At 40.2% G+C, this 23,573-nt stretch overlaps 1 long non-coding RNA gene and 1 other non-coding gene across 2 annotated transcripts in view; one reads left to right on the forward strand and one right to left on the reverse strand.

Annotated features, from left to right (window-relative positions):
• Positions 1 to 4,982: 4,982 nt before the first annotated feature.
• The window catches only part of LOC115296323, a 152,119-nt gene continuing 133,528 nt past the window's right edge, over positions 4,983 to 23,573 (reverse strand). The window contains exon 3 of the long non-coding RNA XR_003910849.1: positions 4,983 to 5,186. This is a non-coding gene — a long non-coding RNA (uncharacterized LOC115296323). The remainder of the gene's footprint in view (positions 5,187 to 23,573) is intronic.
• LOC115297243 lies at positions 22,965 to 23,071 on the forward strand. The gene has a single exon (XR_003911346.1). It is a non-coding gene; the product is annotated as a U6 spliceosomal RNA (small nuclear RNA).

The raw sequence follows: 23,573 nt of genomic DNA on the forward strand, positions 1-23,573 counted from the left end.
ATGTGATGTTCAGATGTTCATACGATACCTGTCCTTCTTACTGACTTTTGTGAAACTAACGTTTGCAAAGATGAATACCAGACTCTGGGCTGTGTTTTCAAGTCTGTTTACCTTAATTCCATTCAATGAGTGGTATCTCTGAAACCACTGACTATTGTCCCAGGCCTCTACCAGAAACGTCTCTGGTACTTAAGAAGAATAAAGTAGTGTCTGAGAAATAAAACCAAAAAGGTAGGAAGAGACCAAAGTAACAAGATTCTTCCCATCATTAAACTTGGCCATGAACTTGGCTTGGCACCAGGTACATTTCTTGGTTTCTTCCTTTCCAAACTTTCCAGTCAATGGGGACCATTGAGAAGAGCTGGCAAGTCAGCAGAGGAGTTCACATGTAGGAAGGATAGGTACTTTCCTACTCCAGCCCCCAGGCCTTCCCTCCTGACTTAATGTAAGCTGCATCCCCACAGGTACGGGGAAACATTGCTCCTAAACGGATGTTAGTGGGTCAAAATGTCTAATAGTAGAGCCAGGGAAACATCAGGCCAGGACCTACCGGTGGAGGGAGACTCATTTTCCTTGACTAAGTTACCTTCCACGTACACAGAAGGTCATGTTGAGCTTTTACCTCTCCAAGTGGAAACTCTCGGTTCTTGTCTGCCTCCTTTCTAGAATGTACACGTTGCTTCCACAAGAGAACTTTAAAGGTAGGCCTGTGGGTATGCAAAACGTCATATGCCTTATAGTATGACAATGTGTAAAATGATTACGCATCCATTTCAACTGACGAATGACTTGTTTTTTTCAAAAATCCAACTAAAAGTGAACAAGCATTTTTCATTGCCAGACCACATTTTTGCAGATTGATGATGATTATCAGATAGGAGTTTGACTTGCCAGGATCTAAAGAGATGTGCTTACAGACAACCACTGTTCTATAAGCCTCAGGCTTCAGAGCCTAAAGCGAGTCCCCAGTCACCGCGAGCAGTCAGCTAGGCCGTGGCGCAGGAGGCCTCCAATACCAATTTATTAAATGCATACCTGCGTCAAAACAATCTTTTCCTAGCAGATGCTCTAATTTGCTCTCTGAGAGAGCTAGCCTGTCATCCCCAAGACAGGGAGTTTGAACACTGGCGTCCTTGGAGGCTGATAGACGATGGGCTCCCCCTAGGGGCAACCCAACCTTCCAGAGGGAAAGCGTGATGGCAGGTTGCCAGGAAACCAAGTCCCCTGTGGCTGCTGACAGCCACACACAGGAGTGAGGGTCTCCTTCCTGCACAGTGTTTGGGTAGGCAGTCTCGTCTCCCCCGCCCCACTCCCACACATCAGGTGAGTGGACATCCTTCTCTAACACACTCTGAAGCCAAAAAGTCCATCTCCCCGAATCTCAGTGGGGAAACTTCACAGCATCCCCTCCTTCTTGGGGGAGGGAGGGTGGTCTCCTGCTTTCCTTACACTCTGCATATTTGTTTGTGACTGTTTGCCTTGCAAACATAAGACAAAGCTGGAGGAGTGTTTTTGGAAAAAGACATGGCTAAATGGCTGAGTTCCAGTAACGAGCAATGCAATGTTACTTAACGAGGGTATTTTACGGCGTCATACCTACAGAGCTCTTTGCCTTCTGAAAGCTCAGAGGACAATTCTGCCCTTGATTTTGCCTCAGCAAGATGCCATAAGGTTTAAGAAAATACAACTTCAAAAGACAGCTCCAACAAAAATCATAGAGTGTTTTTTGTGATTACTATATTTATGCAGTATTATAAGATATTAAGATGGAGGTGTTTCTGGGCCAGATCCTTTATTATTCTGATTATCCTCTGAATGGTCTTCATGTGCTTTAGAAAGAATTTCACAATTATTTTCTTTATCGCCTCAGGTTTTGCTCTAGTGTCCCTTTCTTGGTGAGAACTTCCCTGATTACATTATTAAAATTGTAGTTCATGCCTCACCAGCCCTCTTGTTCTCCCTACTGTGCTTGATTTTTCCATAGTGCTTCCATCCCTCGTGGTTCAGGCAGAGAAGCAGCACCACTGAGAGTAGGATGGAACATGAATGCATTACAGAACTAAGACCTTACAGGATTGGGAGAGAAGCTGAAAGGAAGGGGCTGCAAACACAACTGGGAGATCAGAAAAGAGTCCTAACCCAACCCTTCTGAAACACAGCTGCACATGAACAAGTGGGAGCTGACCAGAGAACGTGTCTAACTGGAGTAGAGCAGACCAGCACACAGGAGCTGGTGGAGAAGCCAACCGAAGGCTCTTGCCTCTGCTTTGTTGGTCCACCTGAGGCTGCTGAGTTCAGTAGAGCCGATGGTCAATGAGAACAGGTAGACGCAGAGCAGAGGGATGGAAGAGGCAGGCAGAATCCCCCGGCAGCTCTCACAGCAACTAACCCTGGGGATCTTGAGATACTATGGCTACTGCTTTACTTCTGGCTTCCCAGCCTTGTATAAATTTCATTTCTGGCCAACTGTAACTGAGAACCATACAAGGAAAGGGATTCTGAGAAACATGGTTCCACCTTAACCAACTGGACATGGTACCAAACTACCACAGCCTTTAACTCCCTGTTACAGACTTTATACTTTAATTACACACCTGTATTTCTTTTTTTTATCCATATACGCACGCGCGCGCACACACACACACACACACACACTCCTATTTTTATGTGATTTAAACACTTTGTCTAGAACAATCCCTGGCCTTTAGTAAATATTCAATGAATATTGGTTGAATTTTTTATATCTAGCCTTTGACCTACACCTGAGGTCAAAGCCTGAGTCAGGATCATTCAGTGATCACTTCTAAGAAATGAAGTCACTGAGTCATCACTGGAGACCTCACCATCTGCCCACATATAAGATGTCCAGCTAGCATGTCATTGTCCTTTAAGAAGCTGACTCTGTCTACCATCAATAGTAAACTTTTTTCTGCCTTTAATCTCAGGGAAGTTTACAGGTGGTTCAGGGTATTATAGAAACAGGGGCTAATGTGGAGGGACCTAGTTTGTCAGCTTTTTACCCATGGAAACCCAGGAATTAAGCTGCAGGGATGCGTGTTTTTAGCATCATGTGTCAAGGTCCTGGGAATTCATTTTGTTAAATGTCTTAAAAAGCCCTCAGCTCCTCCAGCCTACATGGGACATACTCCCTCATATATTTCCAGAGCTGGACTTATTTTATTTTTTATTTGCAGCTGGCTGACCCTTAATTGGCATGAGTCCTACCCCAAAGATGTCCACTAGGAGATTATCTGGTGGTCATATATTTTAGCATTAGAAATTCCCTAGGATCCTGCAGGCATATCTGCTTTCAAGACTCTCCTTACTTATGGAAAGGGTCATGCTTTGAAGCTTCTTATTTAATCACTTACAGAGCATCTAAAAACCTAGCTTATTAAAAGACCTAAAAGTCATGATTTGAGGCACACTCCTCCTGATAGCAGAGGTAATGGAGCACAATAGTGAAACGCAAACTGAATTTATTGCTCAGGAACTCAGAGATTGTAAGTCAGATACACAATAAGCTGGACACTAAGACCTTACCTTGTGGTTGGGGTTGAACCTTGATTCACTTGTGGAACCCGTGTATGGCTCTCACTTTCAGTGAGTTTTCAACAGAAGCAAACACCGCAATGTGGCATAAGCAATCTAGAAGGCTGACTAGTGCACTTAACTGAAAAGTTCAGCTTTAAGGCATAGATTGACCAGAGCTACAAATGCATATTTCCTGTTTTCTTGTTCGCCTCCTCTGTCTTTGGTCCCCTGACTGCCTTCCCAAGATGGCTTCCTACTAAAGCTGCATGTTTTGCTCAGTCACCTGCATCAAGAACAAAAGGTCCCTTTTCAACACCATCAGACAAATTTCTAAGCATTATGCTTATGTGAGCACTCCTGAACTAGTCCCTGTGTCCAGGAAAACATCAGAGACCGGCTGGCTGGGGTGAGGGTCATCTGAAACTTTGTTGTGCCGGGGTTGTGCGGTAGACTGCCCTGATACTCTAGTACAGGGACTGTGGGTGCTGCATGAGTTTGCTAAGGCCACCGTAACAAAGTACTAGAGACAGAGTGGCTGATTTTCTCACAGTGTTGGAGGCTGGAGGTCCAAGACTCAGCAGGTTTGGTCTCCTAAGACCTCTTTCCCTGGCAGGTGTCCACCTTCTCACTGTGTCCTTCATTTGGCTTTTCCTCTGTGCATATGTGTCTTCTTGGCATCACTTCGTATGTTCAAATTTCCTCTTCTTATAAGGACACCAATTGTATTAGGGCCTCTCCCTAGGATCTCATTCAGTCTTAATTACCTTAGTGAAGGCCCTATTTCCAAATACCTTTGTCAACGTATGAATTTGGAGACAGACACAACTTAGTCCAGAACAGGTGCTAAGAGTAGGGACAGTCTCTCTCAAAGAGTATGATGACAGTAGTGGGGGGAGGGGGAGAAAGAGTTCCTGGCGTGTTAGCCAAAATATCCATTACAATCTGTAAAACCTTCTGAGGTCAATATGCCCATGATTTCAAAACCAAACCAAACAAAACACCGTTCACTGAGTGTTGCGCTTCCCTAGGGCAGACTGTAGCTACATGTGGGTCTCTTGGGGCCTTACTGTTTTGTCTAAGCAAATATTTCCAAAAGTGTAGACCAAGGAATACTTCTCCCATGACATACGCCACACATACAAAAAAGCATCTCTTGGTTAAATAAATAGTCCTGCATAATATATCTATAACGATTTTGACTCACAAATTAGCATGTTTAAATGCCTCCTCCCAAATCCCAGAGTTAAAAGAAGAATGTTGATTTCTATGTAACACAAGACTTCTCACACTCCTTGTCCACATAGGATTTTCCCAAATATTCCCTATGGAAACTTGCATGGAATACCTTCTAGGAAATGCAGTTCTGAGACCATGTTTCTTTTTATTGGATGTTGGAAGGGAGAAATAGCAGGAGGGCAAACATAGCAGGTGCAATGGTGTCACAGGCATTAACATTAGGCTAATTTAATTTTGTTTTGCATTTTTTCAGAGAGGATTAAAGTCTCCTGCTCTGGGAAAGGACGCTAACAAATGTCTGTGCCCTTCTTTGGTGGTAACAGAGGATGCTTCTGGTACTCACTCTGCAGAAGCTGCTCTAGCTGAACATCTGAAGCATGTGGTCATTGCCTGTTTGCACTTGTTGCTACCACAGGCTGGGAGAGACAGAAACAGAAACAAGGTTTAGGAAGAATGGAGTGTCTGTGCCAGAAACATCATACAATAAGAACTCAGCAAAGCAGGAAAATGAGGATCCAGTGACCAGAGAAAATCCGTGACAGCAGTGCAGAGACGAGAGGGGCTAGAGCCTCAATTTGCAAGGATGGCAGGGGCTCATGTGCCGAGCGCTCAGCTCCACCTCCTTGCTCCTGGGGACCCTCTTTCCAATTTTAAACACTTGGACACCATAAGGAGTGGATACTTCCACATATAACCCAAGACATCTGTTCAAGCAAAGTAAGAATGGAAAACCTGAAGGTAATTTGGAGCCTTCCAAACACCTGCGAGTCAGATAATGCACACTCCTCCCCTTCTTTAAAAGCACAGATGAGTTTGAACCTTCTGGGCATTTTAGCAGTTTACCATCTGTACCGATAACCCTTTTCTACAGTACAGAGAGTCTTCTAGGAGGATGTAAAACCCAGGAACCAAGATAAGGAAACATGTTTACACCTGCTACATCTGTTCAGTTATTTGCAGGCCTCTGCCTCACACTGGACTTTCTTAGCAGGCACTTTTGAAACCATTCTTGTCTGGTTAAATTTCACATATGCTCCATAAAAGCAGAGAAGAAAAATAGAAAACCCAGCCTTAAAAGCTCCAGGGTCTGGGGATGTGTTTCCAGGGAACACGATCTCCGTTTTCCTCTTATCTTAAACAGTCGTGGAATCGAAGTCATCGTTAATAAGGTTAAGTACTTCTCTCGAGGTAGACAATGTACTCACAAAAGACGGGAGGGATGTTAAGTCAGTTCTGCTGGAAAGCAAAGCCTATAGACAAGCTAACTGCAGTAAGAGGTTCATAAAATAACAGGTAAAGAAAAAGAACAATAATAACCAAGCCACCTAGACAAAGAATGCAGTCATCTGTCTTTCCTGGAGGAAGAATAGAACTCCAACCAGCTATTTACCATGTTGCCAACAGTGTCAGACACACTGGAATGTGCGGTAAAAAGACACAATCAAGCCTAGAGAAAGAAACAGTGTGACCTGAACAAACCAGTCTATAACAGGGATTCCTTTACTGTGCTAAATGGTTGAGGAAAGAATAGCACAGGTGAGTGGCCATAAAGGACACAGGGGTTTCATGGAAGACCTGCAGCAAAGAAAAGAAGGTATGTGCCACCGTCTGATTGGAAAATCTTTCAAAGTGGGTTGGATGGTAGAGGCCAAATAAGATAAAATTTTATAACAATACTCATTCCCTCTGACCTGTTCAGAGCACTTAGACCATGATATTCAAAGAAATTTACTGATACTTATACTATAGGGACCTATTTTATAGTACATATAAGAGCAATAGTGGTATTCATATTGAGAAATTTTGGAGGTCCAGAGTTAACCAATGGCACTGTAAGTTGATAATGGATCCCATTTTAAGAGCAAGCATAATTCTTTTAAATGTTCTTTTTGGGATCTAGTTCTTTGCCCATTCAAAAATGGAAATAACTCTAAAGTACGAAGTGCTAAAACTAGATCACCTAGCCCAGTGCTCACCCCTGCCCCCAATTTTAAAATGGAACAAACCACTCTATTCTTGGCCACAAAGAAAGCCAAGAAGACTGGTTCTGGTCCTCAGTGATCCTAGCCTTCTCTACCCACACACATAATGGGTTTTTTCTCTGTAAGACTTTCAGTTCCTAAAATTAACAATTCCAAAGTTTCATATTTCCTGTATATCCACTAAGGGGTACACAGCTCAGGACAGATGGTATTATTTTGCCTACTACAACTCATGGCTTGTTTCCCTCCTTCTGTGAAAGGGAGGTCATCCAGCTAACTACAAAAGGAACAGGCAGCTTCTCCCAAGTCAACCATCACTGTATTTGTAACACAGCATGCTATAACATGCTTTCTGGGACTCTAGAGAAAATTTATGGAGAACTGATGCCTAATGGCAATTCTTTCTATCTATATGTCTTATAAAGTACTGGGATTCCAAATCTGTTATCAACCTATAATGCAAATGCATGGTAGCATAGAATGTTGCTATATAGACCCAAGAGTAGACTTGAATTAGTTTCTCCAAAATGGCAGCACTAATAGATCTAATGCTTTAGGTCAATTAAACTCAGGCATCTCTGAACCTCTGACAGTGCCACAGAGACCCCATGATGGGTCCATAACAGAGGCAGGGTGAGAGCCTAGATTACCCTTCTTCGAAGCTCCTACTCATTTTATGACATCTGGCTATAAATCAGCACATTCTTCTAGTGGGCCAAAAGAGAAGCATTATTTGGTACTGACTGCTGATCAGAGACCAGACTTGCTCATATTCATATTATCTTTAAACCAATTTATAAGAGTGAGAACCATTTTAGCCTTGGGGGAACTGGAGAGCAGAAAGGCAAAGATCAGGACCCCCTGGAGCAATAGCTTTGAACAGATGGCTCTTGTGATGCTTCCATACCCATGGCAGCGATTCTGACATGCCACTCCACATCAGAACACATCCTACCTCTGACATAGTGGGCCACCATGCTATGACTCCATTTAAGAAATTTTACAGTAGGTTGTACCTACTTACATGTAGACTTTCCCTTCCAAGATATGACATTATAGGGCACCAAAAAGTCCAAACATTCAAGACTATCCCTCTCTCCCCCAGATCATCATCCTGGTTTTTAGGATGATGCACTGTCTCCTAAGAAGCCATTGTTAAAATACAGATATTTAACTTGGGTGGAGTTAAGCAAGATGATGTGCTGCCATCTTTCTAAAACTTTCTTTTAAACATTAAGAAATAGATGGCTTCAGCTCTGCCTGTGGCCCACCCCTAACCTGACTGAACTCACTGCAGCTGAAGGTCAAATTCAAGGCTCCCATGGCTTTCAGATTCTTTCATCTTTAACACCTCTGATGAAGACGTCAACAATGTCTCTGTCCTTCACATACATCCATTCTTCTGAACACCTCCATCTACATGCATGATGTTCTTCCTTCGTACCCAATCTATTCTCATCATTTCTACCTCTAAGGTGTAGCTTGACCTCTTCCTGCCACTCAGCTCTTGATAATTTCTGCTATTTCTGTGTCACACATTGGAGAATATAACCACAATTTGTTTCTATTGCTCTTTAAAATTTGGTTCCCAAGTAGGATTTCTTTGTAGTTCCTTTTCACTTTTTTCTCCCCTAACATAGAGTAAAATGCCGGAGTGTCTACAGGGCAATGGCCATGAGTATTGTGAAGAGGAGGGACAAAAAAAGTAATTTCTTCAACAGTATTCACTAAGCAGCTTCTATGAATTGAACACTTATTATGTGCAAAATGGTGGAGACAGAGTAAATTATCCATGGGCCTTAGCCCTCAAGGAACTCACTGACCACTGAAGGAGGCAGAAGACAGGTGAAGGGGGTGGGAACAGTGGGGCCCCAGCCCTTTCTATAGGCTTCGCTTCTTTGTGCAGGCACTGTAACTTTCACACTGCATTGGATTTTAGTCACTAAAATTTCTTTTTTTTTATTTTTAAAAACTATTTGTTTTTGAGAGAGACAGAGAGACAGAGATAGCGTGCAAGTTGGGAAAGGGCAGAGAGAGAGGGGGAGACACAGAATCTGACAGGCTCTAGGCTCCCAGGCATCAACACAGAGCTCCATGCAGGGTTTGAACCCACAAACCACGAGATCATGACCCGAGCTGAAGTTGGATGCTCAACTGACTGAGCCACTCAGGTGCCCCAGTGAAATCTGTAACATCAGTTACAACCTCCATTACCACTCTCAGACACTTTTGCTGATGACAACTTCAGAACTCATTTGGTATAATTTGGTGATGATGTGACTTGATGCCTCCTATGTGCTAGGCATGGTGCTAATGCTCTTGTCATAGATTTATTTGTTGAGCCAAAAGAGTGATTTACTACAAACTGACTCTAAGAGTTTAAAAGATTAAACAAAACAACCCAATCAAAACTATTTTTTTTCTTCTTCCTCTATCCATACAGAAAACTCAAAGTCAGACAATGTTTTATCTTAAAAAGAGATGCTATAGAGGCACCTGGGTGGCTCAGTCGGTTAAACCTCCAACTTCAGCTCAGGTCAGATCTCACGTTTGTGGGTTCAAGCCCCACGTCAGGCTCTGTGCTGACAGTTAGCTCAGAGCCTGGAGCCTGCTTCCGGTTCTGTGTCTCCTTCTCTCTCTGCCCCTCCCCCTCTCATGCTCTGTCTCTCTCTGTATCAAAAATAATAAATAAAACATTAAAAAAAAAGATGCTATGAAGAAATTTCCATTTTTCCCTTTCTTGTCTTAACTCTTGATACTGAGATCATCTAGCCCTTTTATTATGAGATGGATACCAGCTACTGTTAACTTATTCCGATTGTATCTTCATAGTGGGAAAGGCTTCAAGACATCCTGGGGGCACCTGGATGGCCCAGTTGATTAAGCGTCTGACTTCAGCTCAGGTCATGATCTCACGGTTTATTGGGTTTATTGGTTCAAGCCATGCATCAGGCTCTGTGCCTGGAGCCTGCTTCAGATTCTGTGTCTCCCTCTCCCTGACCCTGCCCTGCTCGCTCTTGCGCGCTCCCTTGCTCTTTCTCTCCCCCCCCCCCCCCCCCGCCTCTGTCTCCATCTCCATCTCTGTCTCTCTCAAAAATAAATAAAACATTAAAAAAAAAAAAGAGACAGAGAGATCCTGGAAAGAGCCTGGTTTTTGCCCCAACATTCATGGATTCAAATTTTAATCCTGTAATTCAGTGAGGCAGGTAACCTCTGGAAAAATTGGAGAAAGACACCCTCTTTCTCTGGGATTACAGACCTTTTCATTACAGCGCATCACTGGACAGAACATAAAACGTGCATTGGTCTCAATTTGCTCCTTTCTTCTAGCAGATGCTGTTGACAGTACCAACTATACAACCACACCTGGCAGTGAGAAATCTCTGTGGTCATCACTTAAACCTGTTCAGCCTCAGTTGCTAACCTGTAAAATAGGGGTAATAAATAGTCCCTTCAAGACTATGAGGAGTAAGGGGATAATTTACTGAAAATGATACTTGGTCAGCATACAGCAAATATTTATCTAACTTTTTCCTTCATCTAACTGTATCTAGCTCATGCCTAAGGCTGATTTTCTGAGGTTGTTTACTTTGTCTCTGATTCTCAGAATAAATAATTTTTTAAACTCACTTTTTTAATCTATGGAGTCAAAATATTTCGAGCCTCAGTTTTGAATGCCACAAATTGGTATAGCACACACACACAAATACTTCTGTCTACACACATCTATATAATTATATGTACCCTTTAAATCAATCAAGCTGATATTAGCTAATATTAATTGTCTCATTAAGATTCCTGTTAGCCAGAGCTAAAGTCAGGGATCCTTGAGAAATCTAATTGACTCAAGTTAATTGTAATTTCTCCTAGGGGTTTTATTATGATAACTCCTAAGTTGATTGTAATATTCTGCATTTTGCACAATACTGAGATTCTGGAAATGAATTCTATGTGGGTGAAAGTCTTGATACTAAAGACAAAGCCTGTTGTAGTTCATTTAGATGGCCCTCCCCATGCTCTACCCCAATCTCCTCCTATAGCCAATGTTAACTTCACCACTTTTCACTTTTTCTTTAGTTTTCTGTGGTTTTTGTTTTGAATGTATTTCTTATACTATCTCTTTATTAACCAGATCTGTGTTATAAAATTCTCGTTCTCTTAAAACATCTTAGCAAGAGGTAGGGATGCAGGTAGAAAGATTTGTGTTCTAGAATCCAAAGAGTCTAAGTACGAACTCTGGGTCTTTTACTTATTTTACAATCTTAGGAAAGATATCCCTTGTGTGAATATTTGTTTCCTCAGCTGTAGTCATGCAATAATCCTGGTGTAATGCTCAACATATACATGAAAGTAATTAACATAAGAGGTGTAAATACAACCATTTAACATCCAATAGATTCTTTCAATATATGTACACCCATACAGCATGTAGTATGGGTGATATTGAAGAAGATCTCTCTGTAATTGTGACTTTTAATTTAATTTTGGCAAAAGCTATTTTGTTCCTTTTACTTACTATTTTAATGGCAAACATGAAGGAGGGTTCTTCAAGGAAGATTGTGCAAGCCCTGTCTCTTCCATCTCTTAGCCAAGTGATGTTACACAAACCATTTAATGTCCAGAATATTGACTCCTCACTTGTGAGATCAGAGTCAGAAAAGATCACCTCTGTGGCATTCCTGCTCTGAAAACTCTAATTGTAATTTTTCTTTACCGAGATAATATACTAATTGTTCCTAACAATGTGTCCAAACCAAGCTATCCTGCAGCTTGTCTATTTCATAACAATTCCTTAGGGAAAAAAAATCACTCTAAATATACTCTGAAGAATACTTTATTATTAGTGATTAGGGGTTGGTCAATATTAATATTTATTACTTTCTACCTAGGCTATCATGTATGCAGTTGATGCATACATGCTATTTAGTATATGTCTCATTTAAAGGGCTGTCAATTGGATAACTGCCCAATAGACTTGTAATTTCCAAAGCCAGAGCCCAGAGAAAATCCTCAGTGATAGATATCCCACAAAAACTGTAAGGAATGCACATATTTTCATTTTTCCCTCTTTTTTTCTTTCTTTCTTTCTCTTTTTTTTTTTTTTTTGCCAGACTCTAGACTCTGTCCTCCCACTTGACCTTTTATCTAACTTAGAACCAAACAGAAAGGAGCAGAGATGGAGTGGAATTTGTAACCACCTTTTTGCCTCAATAATCAAAAGTCACTTCACAAAATGGGTTTATGTTCCTTCATGACTATTGTTCCCAAGCTTCTCCAAAGTCTTAATATCTGAAATAATTTTATATTCCACATTCCATTTGGATCATTGTTGGATGGTAATGACGTGTCATATGCTTAATGTGTTTTCCAGACTGAAAGTCATTTAAATATCTATATCTTAGGGCCAGCAATTTCCAAAGGTGATCACCCTACTTTAGTTTGTTAGTTTACTTGTATCTATTGCAGACAGAAGGACAAACTGGTTTGCAAAGTTGGTAATGAAGAGTGTAAGTACCATTTTACATGTGCCATTCCTAGTTTTCTAACTGAAAATATATGTGGGTGTATAAGTACATATTACATGCATGTTGAGCATGGTCTATAGATGTTTTTATTCAAAATTGAGGAAAATGCTACATTTTATTTGTTTGTTTGTTTAAGTAGGCTCCATGCCTAATGTGGGGTTTGAACTCAAGAGCCTGAGCTCAAGAGTCACATGCTCCACGACAGAGTCAGCTAGGAACCCCTAAGAACTACATTTTATTAACATCTATGAAGATGCTTAGGCCTCATCAAAATTGAGCAAATAGCTGGAAAATTAGTATGACTATCAGCACATTGAATGATTGTCTGATTTTTCCATAGGTTACTTGATACGGTAGAAAGAGCATGGGTCGGTGGGCAAACAGAGAGATGGCAACATGGATCTCCATTTCTAATTTGGTAAATTTTAGAAAATGATTTAACCAGTATAACTGTTCACATGTGAAGTATAAAAATACAATGTCTCTAATAGTTCAGTGTGATTATATGTAAATGGATTCAGCAAAGTAAGTAGTATATGTGAGGTGTTCAGTATAGGAAATGAGTTCCTTTTGCCCCATACAATTATTCTGCTTTCCACTTGCCCAAGTAAATCCAGGCTTAGATAAATGAGCATGAATAGAAACATTATATAAAATCTCCCTATGTAGATATTATTGTCTTTGATATTTAAGACTGGAAGAATTAAAAAAAAAAAAGGCTGTTAACAACCCTGCCATTTTGATGTTTGCTCCATCAAAAATAATGTCACAATGATTGGTATATATTAATTTACAATCTGATGTTTGTTCACACTTTTTGCCATGACCGTGAAATCATGTTTGGGAAAACTAGTCATAAGGTGTTTCCTAATCATGGGAAAAGGGAAATAAAATGTTTAAATTATGAGAGATATAAAGTCATAGCAAATAAGTTATTTCAATTCAGTGTCTGTCACATGACTTGTCACATACATTCACATTCTATTGGCCCAAACAAGTGATATATGCACACCTAATTCTGAGTGGACAGAGAATAATTATTCTACCAAGTACCTGAAAGACCAGAACTGAAATATCTGCAAACAATCCAATTAAATACAGTGACTCTGGGAACAGAGAAAAACTTATTTAAAAGACAGCTACATGGTTGAATTCAACAGCTAAGGATTCTCATTCATTAAGGTTGGAATGGGCCCAAGAAATAGGGATATTTCTGAAGCCCTTCTGGTCATGTAGATGGTCCGAGGATGTCACAATGAAGGCACTTTTGTTAAAAAATTGAGTTCCCAAAGGACAGAAGTCAAAATTAGAAATCTAAGGGTTATCCCAGTTCATGCATCAAATGACTGTTTCCTGATATAAATGTCTAGTACCATAACAGGGGTATGAAGCATCCTAAGCTGTTAGGAAACTCAGGGAAACAAAAACGGACTCAGTGAGACTGGGTTTGGGGGGAATTGAGGGTAGAGGCAGATCCTGACAAAGTAATCTGCAAGTATTTTCAGACTTACTTTGTCTTTATAATCGGACCACCATGGAGAGAAAACTGGCATTACTAGTATTATCGTCCCCACTGTCATATTTTATAGATGGAAAGACTAAGGCTCAGAAAGCTTAAGCCATTGCCTGAAGACAGATACTCCATGCTGGGGCTGAGATTTTCTAATTTCAAAATGGTATTGGTAAGTGACAAAGAGAACACCAGAAGTAAATACATTCTACATGTTTAAATGTCTATAATGTACAAGTAGATATCTAGTCTGAGTTCATCAAGGGGCCATGCATTATTTTTCACACTTATTCTTATCACAGGATCCAGAACACATATGATATTCAATAAACATTTCTTGACTGAAAACCTATATCATTGTAATACAAAATATGAATAACAACCCCAGTTGGCTTTACATAAAGAATGGGAAGTGAATAGTGATAGGTTTCTTTCCTTTTTCAGTAGAATGGAAACAAGCAAAGAAATACTATTTTAGTAAAATGTTGATCTCTTTCCATTCTCTTTCCCTCTGAAAGTTCTCTGAAATCTGTCAATGGAGTTTGTTTACTCCAAATCACATCTTTGTTGCCTTTAAGTATTGGCATGTTTGGATGTTTACCACTCAAATTCAGCAAAAAAGTGTTTTCTTTTTTAGGTAAGATCAGGCAAAGAGGTACTGAATGAATAACACTTGATTGGAAATGGTAAATAACCATGTAATTAAACTGTAAACACTCTGTGTGGTGATTTTAATGTAATTTGAGGACTTGTAAATTACATGGTCATGAAATGGCACTCGGGCTTATGCTTTACAAAAATATCCATGTTTGTATGAGATTAATTAGTGCAGTTTGCATAAAGACATTGACTAAAAACATGTTCGGAACATTCTCATTTTTAAGGTTTTCTTATTTATAAGGCCTTCTTGAGGTTTTTTTTTTTTTTTTTTTTTTTTTTCCCTTCCCTCTGGTCTTCCAGAAATTATTATTGCTCACAGACTTCTGTAGCTGAAAATTGATCTAGACACAGTAAACAGTTGATGGGCTTGAGTTATGCTTGTGAATAAATTTTATTTTAGTTACTGAAATGGGTTGGCCATTTCACAAATGGATTACATGGTTCCTTCTTTGGTTCAGTTTATAGATGATGGCCACATGGGCTTTTTGTTATTGTTTTTGGTTATTGGTGTTTTTTAAATTTTGTTTGTTTGTTGCTGTTGGAGGGGTTATGTGCATCATTCTGTAAATTGCAGATCCCCAAGTCCCAGGAAAATAACCACGGTAGAGGGGCCATGAAGTGTTCTTGCCCCCATGGAAGGTTCCGTCCCGCAGAACTTCTTCTGGTGTTTGTGATGGCGACTCTCGGAGACCCAAGATGACCTTTCCATCCCAGGCAGCCCTTCCAGTTTGCCATCTCTTGGAAACTCTTTCACTTTGCAAACTCACACTCAGGTTACCAGGGTGCTATGAGGAATTCTCCCAGGTTAATGTCACAGTGAAAGTGGTGATGATGATGCTGTATAATTTTTATTGATGACTATTTTCTAGACATTCTGCTGAGTGTTTTATAAGCATTATCTCATCTAATCCTTATAACGATGTTATTTTCTATTATTCTCACTTTACACATGAGCAAACTAAAATGTAAAGAGGTTGAATAACTTGTCAAAGATCACACAGCTATGCAGTGAGAGGGTTGAAGATCAACCTTGGCTTTCTGATTCTAAAGTCCTTGCTCTTAACCTCTTTGTTATAGGGTGTTAGTAGATTAGGGCTAAGAATCCCTTGAAACCATGTGTCCAGCCCTGTTTCAGATCTCTCCACATTAGATACCTCACATCTTAGGCAGAATAATTTTTTAGCCAGAAACTGAGTTAGCTAAAAGACAAGAAGTCATGGCTACTGAATTCCATATCTCCCACACAAAGACGCTAATATTCCCGATTTGGAGGACAGTTATGCATCTGGTCTACTTGTGTCTTACATGGAGTTTGGCTATCTCAGAAATATCCGTGGCTGTCTTAAGTCTAGTTACTTATATTCAGGAGAGATGGGCAAGGAAGTACATGTCATATGAGATGGTCCAGTAGGCCACCACAAACCACCTCCCGAGGTCCAGGATATGGCAAGGCTTTCAATACAAGGGGAAGGTGTATATAGTGGAGTGGTGGCTGCAATGCCTGCTCAGATCATCTGGGAACATAGTCCTAAATTACCATGTGGTCAAGAAACAAAAGGTACGGAAATGTAGTATTGGCCATGATCCCTGCCTTGGCATACTGACTATCTGGTTATTTCACCAAAATATCCCACTCTTGATCATGATGACTACCTTGTAAGCTGATATGAAGCAGATATTAATTTATAAAATGCCTGGCTACTGATGCATTGCAAAGAAATATGACATCCAGTGCCAGATCTCCATACACAAAATTAATCACTCAACTCATTAAAGCAAACAAATATTTGAACCTCGCCAGATATGTTTTAAAGGAAAATTCTGGGAGCTTAACCAGCCCACTGATTTGACATTTTATCCATTTGTTTGGCATTTTGAACATCATCTAGATGTCAGGTATCATGTTAGGTACTGAGAACACAAACATGAATAAAATATAAACCCAAGTTTCATCAACAGAGGACTGCATATTGATTTTTGGTTCAGTAGTGGACTATTAGTCATATAACATATTGCATGGTCATAAATTTCAATAAATTGGGAACGGTATGTGAGCATAATTTTTTAGCACAGGTGGAGCTAATTATAGAGGGTTATTTTGATTTGGAAGCAGTGTTGCCCGCCCTTTCTCTAATCATCAAACTTCTGTATGAGATTCAACATACTTTTGCCTCCCACATATTGTTAGTTATTAAGTCCAGCTGCTTCCTTCTCTGTAACATACTTAAAAATACCCATCCTTTTTTAGGTTTTACAACCACATCCTTTTCCTAGGCCCCAATGACCTTGTTCTAGCAAACCGTAGCTGATAAAAAAAAAAAAAAAACCATCATGATGTGCAAGATTCCAGAGTTTTCTCTGATGTCAGAACCGTAAATATGCTGAAGAAGAGTTTTGTTCTTTCCTTTTGCTTGTAGTCCCTGAACCTGTCACCCTTTTTTCCTTTTAATGCCAAGGAAAAGTGTCACTTTTCAATATGGTACAAACACTTAGCTTTTGCTCACTGAAGCAAAATTTTCAAGTATTTGATTCTTTCTCAGATTATTGTACTCCTAGGTAAATTAAATGTCAGTGTGAGGGATAGCCACACCCACTTCTGTCGCTGGCCTTATTCAATCCAAAGAAGTCATCAGGGAGCAGACAACACAGCACAGTAAGCATGATGAGGTAGGCTTTCTATCACACGCCAGAGCCTTGCTGCCGGCCTCAAGGCTGCCTTGTAGGCCTTCCTCCCCACCTGTGTGTCCTGTCCAACTAGAAATTCCAAAAAGGAGCTAAAAATAGACAATGGCTTTCAGAAAAAGGATTGAGTAAAACCCTACCTGCAGGTATTACGCAGAAGAAACCACCTATTTTGGATGACATCAAATGAAGCAAATAGCTTATTTCGTTAAGCTTCATTCATTACACAATAAAGCTAAGTGCCACAATTTCATGGACTCTTAAAAGAGAAAGAATAAAGCAAAAGGACCAGAAACCTGGGGACCAGATGGGATAGAAGAAAAGAAATGTAGGAAAAGGAAAGAGGAATGTCCTTCTCCTTAAAATTCTACCACAGGGCTTTCTCTCAGAACTATCATCCCTTTCCTACCATACTCCCCACCCCACCCACACAAGATCAGTTGCCAACTTGGGGGGATCCCAGACGGTTCTCCGTGAGATTCCAGGTAGTACATCTGCACATTCCAGCCAGACTGAAGTCTGAGCTCAGTTTGGACTTGTTAGCGCCAGAGCCAATGCCAGGCTCCCTTTGTGTGGGCAGGAGCTCAGATCACATCCAGGTGTGTGTGAGAGATTAGCCCATCAGCAGAACATAAATAGAGCTTACTGCTCATCAATCCTCCCCATCCTCCTCCTGCTGCAGCCTCACGCTCCCAGGGTATGTAATACAAGAAGAGATACATCATCTGCAAAGTTTTCCGGGTTCATTTTGAAGACAGTTGTGTTTTCAGTGGAACAGAGTCTTGCCTGGAGCAAGGCTCCTGGATTTGTCATGGCCACAGGCAGCTGCACAAAGGAGCACATGCTGGGAGGAAAGGACTCCTTGTTCAGAGAGGGACCCAGGGCCCCCCGTGGGGATGCAAGTCCTTCCCCAGGTCACTCTCCAACCTGGTCTCCTTCATGGCTCATTACTTAGGACCAGAGAGTTTGAAACTAAGTGAATCAGAAATAGGTAATGGGCCCTCAGTTGGAAATAGTCTCAAAGAAAAAAAAAATACTGATGGAGTAATAAGCGCTTTCACATATTGCTGTTTCCTGAAGAAATGTGAGGGAACATAAACAAGAAAATATCAGAAGTCCCTTCACTGAAAGCCAAGACACAAAATACCCAAATCAGGGATATTTTTGGACAGAAAGAGCCTACTCTTTTTTATGCACCAGTTTGTAGATCTATCGCACATATATCTTTGCATGGATTTCAAAATATTGGAGCATCTACGACTCATCATAAAAATGCTCAACTGTTAAATCCTGAAGGGCCCTTAGGGTTGACCTATTCAGGACTGAAGAAGCAGACAGCTAGGGCTGAAGTGACCTGCATTGGCAGGGTATTCTCTTCCTACAAACACGAGCTCTTGAAACCTTGGTATGAAGAGAAATTCCAAGGTTTGGGAGGAAAGAAGCATGTATTGAAATTGACTTTGTTCAAAATACTTAGCGTAATTCAATGATCCATGAAGGAGAGCCATATCTGGGAACAGAACCAAGTTCCCCCATCAAACAAACTGGAGATGCAATCTGGTCTGTTGACACTAAAGGAATATACCACTTTTTCCACTGTGAGCAAAATTAGACCATTTTTGAAGCAAAATTAGACTCTCAGGCAGCATGATCTAGTCAGAATAGACCCAGATTCTTACCAGCTGCTCCTTGTGTTATTGCCATCTCTGGGCCAATAAGAGAACATACTGCTGAATTTGAAATGCTCCTAGTCCGTCTCCGGACCACTATTTTGGCCACTCTGAGGATAGCTAGCTGATTTTGAAAATGCTTTACATCAAAATGAATCTCATATTAGTATGCACTTCATGTCCAGAACTGTTACCCTAAGTATATTTTTAATATTTTATTATAATTAGTATATGGAGCTCTGTGCCCCTCTCAAATCTCAACTTTTCTTTTATTAACCCCAGCTGTTCTCTGATTCTGCAAGAAAGCTAACTCATCAGGGGAAGTAATAGACTAAGTGACCAGCCAATATTTATTGAACACTGCTGCTGGTCATGCCAGAGCTGTCCAAGATCAGACACAATGGTGTCTCCAGCCAGTTTTCTTCCACCACTGCTCCAGTGAGTTACAAGGGTGGACAAATGAGTTCTACGAGACCAGATAATGGGTCTTCCCAAATGTTGGCACATTGTACACACTAAATGAATATTGTTTTTTAAGCTGATTTATTCATTTTGAGAGAGAAAGTGAGAGAGAGAGAGCACGCATGAGAGAGGGAGCGAGTGAGCGCCAGGAACAGAGAGAGAGGGAGAGACAGAGAAAGAGGCAGAGGCAGGGAAAGAGAAAGAGGGAGAGAGAGAGAATTCCAAGCAGGCTCTGGGCTGTCAGCACTAAGCCCAACTCAGGGCTTGATCTCATAAATCATGAGATCATGACCTGAGCTCAAATCGAGAATCAGACGCTTAACCAACTGAGCCATTCAGGCACTTCACCACTCAGCGAATGAAGACTTGATGGCCAGTTAGAACTAATACATGAATTTCAAAGTCCACGTATTTCCTTCTAGCTCAAAAGTTAGATCAAAACAAGGTAGAACATCCAGCTGTGCCACATCCTCCTGGCCCCATTCTGGCCCCCATTGGTTTTTCCATTTTACCATGTGATGCATGAAGGAAGATAAAATGCATTTCCTCTTTCTCTGTGAGATTATACATCTCCCCATGTAACAGATTGCATACCAGTCCTTGAAGCCTCACTCTGGACTGTGACCCATACCAGAAATCCTCCACTTTCCATTGGCATCATGGGAACATGGGTTAAGTGTGAAGACCTTGAACTGACTGTCAGTAATCCTTACCCTGGAGTCCATAAAGGAGGTTCAGGGAGTACAAGTGCTTCTGGAATCTTAGGGATATTTTTTTTCTGCAATGAGAAGCCATAGCTTCCACCAGACTTATACACACAACATTAAACTCTACTGTCCTGCAGGTTACAGTGTGTGTGATCAACACCAATTCTGTGCCTGGAAAACTGCTAGGACCTGCAAAAGAAAATCTAAGATACTGTGTCCTGACACTCTGTGCTTATTCTCTAGCTGGAAACAAGATGAATTTATAACAACTAGTTCACACATATCACTTTAAAAAGGGGTATTCCCTTTATCAAAAAGAATCACCAACTTTGTCTTTACATTATCATTTTTTCAATCTGGAATATGACCAAGATTGTAGAAATGTTTTCCAGTAGACTTCTTAGGAAGACATCTGACAAAGGCAAAGACAATGTCTATCTTGATCTCTGCCTGATACATAAGATATGCATCAATAATTGTTTGCTGACTAGATGGATATAACACAAAGATCCATCTGCATTTCTATGATTGCTTCCAACTCACATGTAAAGATGCCATTACACATAAAGTTCTGGGACTCATTTTCATATTTTCTAGAAAGATCTAACACTAAAATAAGGAGCTAATCCACTAAATTTAATCCACAATTATAGATGGGAGTTATTTACATTATATGTGATTTTCTAAAAGCAATGGTGCTTTTAGTAATTTATGGAATAAATACACATAAAAACAGAACACAAAAAATAAAAGATGGAGAGTTATCAATGATTTAAAAATATCAGCATAGCAGAGAGGGGGGTTGGAAGCCATTAGAATGATACCTGTTCTAAATAGTGTTGTTCTGTCATTTAAAAATATCTACAGTACATTGAAATTAGGTTTTTAGCACTCCACTAAACTCAAGTCTAATTCTGAATGCCACACTAAAGACACAGAAGCCAGGAAGCCAACCTAAAGCAAGCCATGGAAAGGATTACATTAAAAAAAAAACTAAACAATAAAGAATAAGGGTTATTAGGCCAAAAGAAGAAAAGTGAATAGGTAATTAATAACAAATCTTTGAATATATCAAGAGTTGCATTTAGAGATCAACGTACGCCTACTCTCCACCTCCAATAATCAGAGAAGGATAGATGGGCCAAATAAGAGAATGAGGAAATTAGACTAGACATAAATAAGGATTTAAAAAGAGACATAAATAAGTATTTTCAGACTTTGGGGTATCCCCTGAAATTCTCCATCATAATGGAAATTTGGCACATTCTCTTTCTAAAGCACAGAAGAAACCAGGCCAATCTTAACAAGACTGAATTGGTGACCTCTTATCTAACAAGGAATAAAATGCTCTCTGGTAAATGTAGATTTTTTTTTTTTTTTTTTGTCTCACTGATGAGCTCCTTAAGAATGTATGGCAAGCGTTGAAAGCATTTAATACAAAAATGATCTACTGGTCACTCAAAGATAGATCCCACATGCATCAGCAGTGAAAACCTGATTTCTTATTTCTAAATTGTGGCCCAAATAGCTTATCTGGTTTTCTGTGTGTATGATCGTTGCATTTCTGAGATTAGGGGTTCACTGCAGCAAAAGGCAATTAATTGAATGATGAGTCTGTGCTAACGTGCCTGCATGTGTGGACAGCAGAGATAACTTAATATGCATCTAATGTCATTATTAATTTATTTATCATCTCCATTTAATTTTCGAAATACGATGATTTCTTAATGGCCAAATGCTCAGGAAAATATTTCCTCACAATGTTATGAAAGAACAGGTTAATTATACCTAAAACTATTTAACCAGTTAGAACAACTTCATTCAATATACTATAAGCCTTTTAATACACTTTGATCACTTAGGGACCACATTTGCAAACATTTCTTTATAGAAAGTCCATTTATGGTCTATTTTTGTTAGTCCATTTGCCACTACAACCGTATCTTGTCTTCTTAATTTTAAGCAAGGTGAAAATTTCACAGAATTTAACATTGAGAACGCTTGTTAAGCAATATGTTTAAACCAACCTCGCCATGCATATAAAACGATCTCACCTTTAAATCCTCAAAAAAAAATGAATAAAAATTTAAAAAAAAGCACACATAGTGTTGACCACAACTGCGGTGAGATCCTTCACCAAGGAATAGTGGAGTTTGATGATCACATGACCCTGCGCTATCAGCACAGAGACGGTTGTGGGACTGGGTCCCACACACCAGGAGATCATGACCTGAACTGAAATCAAGAGTCAGAAGCTTACCTGACTGAGCCTCCCAGGTTCCTCAGGCCTTTTGTTTTTAAACCTAAGAAAAATTACTATGATCTGTGTTGCTATCTTATAGATCATAAGAGAGAGACTGGAGGGAAGGTGTCAAGGTGCTTCTCTTCTTGGCCACCAAGGACACCAACCCTTAGACATTGTTTCCTCTTCCAGAGTCACTGTCCCCCCTTGCTATTCCTAACTTGGAAGACTAAAATTATATTTCCTTCTTTTTTTAATGTTTATTTTTGAGAGAGAGCACGTATGCACACTAGTGGGGGAGGGGCAGAAAGAGAGGGAGACACAGAATCCGAAGGCTGCAAGCTACAAGCTGTCGGCACAGAGCCCAACACAGGGCTTGGTCCCACAAACAGTGAGATCATGACCTGAACCAAACCAGATGCTTAATAGACTGAGCCACCCTGGTGCCCCAAATTATACTGCTTTTCCAATTTGAGTACCAATGAAGTGTGCAGCCTCTATAACCCAAAAATAAATCTTTTTTAAATGTTTTATTACTTATCTATTTTCTACACTAGGGCTGTATTCATTTTTTGATCCAGAGGAAAGGACTTCAGATTTAGTATAATTGTATTTAATTAACTATTGATCATCGAATGTAAGTTGATCACTATCCATTGTCTTCTTTCTTCAGGAGGTGAAGAAAATGGTCTTAAAAAAATTTAGTCTCATGAAGAATTAAGTTAAATCCTACACTTAAAAATAGTAATAGCTTGTGCTCGCTTTGGCAGCACATATACTAAAATTGGAAGGATACAGAGAAGATTAGCATGGCCCCTGCGCAAGGATGACACGCAAATTCGTGAAGCATTCCATATTTTTGATCAAGTGGGATTCATTCCTGGGTTACAGGGATGGTTCAATATCCACAAATCAAACAATGTGATCCATCACATTAACAAAAGAAAGGATAAAAACCATATGATCCTGTCGATAGATGCAGAAAAAGCATTTGACAAAATACAGCACCCTTTCTTAATAAAAACCCTTGAGAAAATCGGAATAGAAGGAACTTACCTAAACATTATAAGACCAGTTTATGAAAAACCCAAAGCTAATATCATTCTCAATGGGGAAAAACTGAGAGCTTTCCCCCTGAGATCAGGAACACGACAGGGGTGCCCACTCTCACCACTGTTGTTCAACATAGTGCTGGAAGTTCTAGCATCAGCAATCAGACAACAAAAAGAAATAAAAGGCATCAGAATTGGCAAGGAAGAAGTCAAACTTTCCCTTTTTGCAGATGACATAATACTCTACATGGAAAACCCAGCAGACTCCACCAGAAGCCTTCTAGAACTGATTGATGAATTCAGTAAAGTCG

This window comes from Suricata suricatta, chromosome 7, assembly GCF_006229205.1.
Source record: "Suricata suricatta isolate VVHF042 chromosome 7, meerkat_22Aug2017_6uvM2_HiC, whole genome shotgun sequence".
Classification (NCBI taxonomy): Eukaryota; Metazoa; Chordata; class Mammalia; order Carnivora; family Herpestidae; genus Suricata; species Suricata suricatta.